The 1,913-nt window shown below is 39.7% G+C and overlaps 1 pseudogene; it reads left to right on the forward strand.

Annotated features, from left to right (window-relative positions):
• The first annotated feature begins 674 nt into the window (after window positions 1-674).
• Window positions 675-1,617, forward strand: LOC117076445 (annotated as a pseudogene).
• Window positions 1,618-1,913: the final 296 nt, after the last annotated feature.

Raw genomic sequence — 1,913 nt, forward strand, 5'->3', positions numbered from 1 at the left:
CTCAGAAGTGGTTCTAAAATTCTACATCAGGCTCAGCGAAATGTTTTGGCAAAAACCTAACAAAAGCATAGTTGGAATCAGAGTGTGTAGAGAGTCAGCTGTTAACTGTATGATATAAAAATTTATTTTATCATGTTTGGTTTGGTGTATAAGTATGTCTTTTCAGCTGATCACTATACAAGTAAAAATTTAATTAAAGATTAGATAAATAGATAGATGGATAGTTAGATAGATGTATGATAGATATTGGATAGAGAAGTGAAGTTTGAAAAGAGAAAATGTTCGATTTATCTTTGAATAACTAACATGAAAATGCAGCATACAAAATATCTCTAAATATATCTTAGTCTATTGGTCTCACTTTCCATATAAATGTGATGAGTGAAGTTAGAGCAAAGTTCAGGAAGATGAGATGAACAAAAAGGATTTCCTCCTGAGTCTTATCCAAACAACCACACAGTTAGACACTAAATCAATGGTAGCACTTTGTATAGGCTGAAGGTTGCCAACTTAGCATGATGGGAATGAACTAAAAGAAGTTGAAAAGTAACTGGAACTAAGAATTCACTACTCTCTCTCCTAAGTGTGTGCCTGTACATAATTCTACTACATTTTCAAGTCAGTTTCCTTTGAGTCAAAAGCCAGTGTGTCTCTTTGCTGCATCTATTATAAGAATGAAAACCATTCTCAGCAATCTGACTGCAGACATTCCAGAAAACATGGACATCACTCTGAAGGGAAGCACAGTTACTATGAAGGACTTCAGAGAAACTCTGCAGAGGGACTTCAATCACATCAGTGTAGAACTCCATCTCCTCAGAAAGCAAAAGAATAAGCTCCAGGTTGGCAAATAGTGGGGAAACAGAAAGGAACTGGCTACCATTTGCACTATTTGTAGTCAGGTACAAAACATGATCAAGGGTGTTATACTGGACATTCGTTAAAAGATGATGTCTGTGTATACTCACTCCCCCATCAATGTTGTTATCCAGCAGAATGGGTCTCTTGTTGAAATCCGAAATTTCTTGGGTGAAAAATACATCTGCAGGGTCTGGATGAGGCCAAGTGTTGCTTGTTCAGTACTTCAAGCTCAGATAGGTGAGTTAATCCTTTTTTTTTTTTTTTTTTTTGAGATGGAGTCTTGCTCTGTTGACCAGGCTGGAGTGCAGTGGTGCAATCTCAGCTCACTGCAAGCTCCACCTCCCAGCTTCACACCATTCTCCTGCCTCAGCCTCCCAAGTAGCTGGGACTACAGGTGCCTACCACCACGCCCGGCCAATTTTTTGTATTTTTAGTAGAGACGGGGTTTCACCATGTTACCAGGATGGTCTCGATCTCCTGACCTCGTGATCCACCCGCCTCAGCCTCCCAAAGTGCTGGGATTACAGGCATGAGCCACCACACCCAGCCAGGTGAGTTAATCATTGAAGGAAACATTTATCTTGTTTCAAATTCAACTGCTTTGATTGAATAAATCACAACAGTTAAAAAGGATATCAGAAAATTTGGGGATGGTATCTATGTCACTGAAAACAGAACAGTTTTGCAGGCTGGTGAATAAGATCTAAGAGTCGTCCAGCTACAGAAACAAGATAGCGGATAATTCCTAAGACCTATTTGCAATATTTTAATGATGCAATAAAAGGCCTCTATTGATCTTGGGAGTTGGGGGCAGGGAAAGCCAGTATGAGTCCCTTGTCTTCCAGGATCCTAATTATGTTGGATGCACTATCATATTGCACCTGGACCATCAGACTTAAATGAAAAGGATCCAGGCTATGATCTTGAGTCAGCTATTGTGTAACCTCAAATGAGTCACTCTACCTCTCTTGGCATCCATTGTATCCTGAAAATGAGGCAGTTGGATCAAAGAATCTACTGGGTGCATTTTAGCTCTGAGAATGGGGTGATAT

The sequence above is a fragment of the Trachypithecus francoisi genome, unplaced genomic scaffold (genome assembly GCF_009764315.1).
Source record: "Trachypithecus francoisi isolate TF-2019V2 unplaced genomic scaffold, Tfra_2.0 Lachesis_group0, whole genome shotgun sequence".
In the NCBI taxonomy this organism is placed as follows: domain Eukaryota; kingdom Metazoa; phylum Chordata; class Mammalia; order Primates; family Cercopithecidae; genus Trachypithecus; species Trachypithecus francoisi.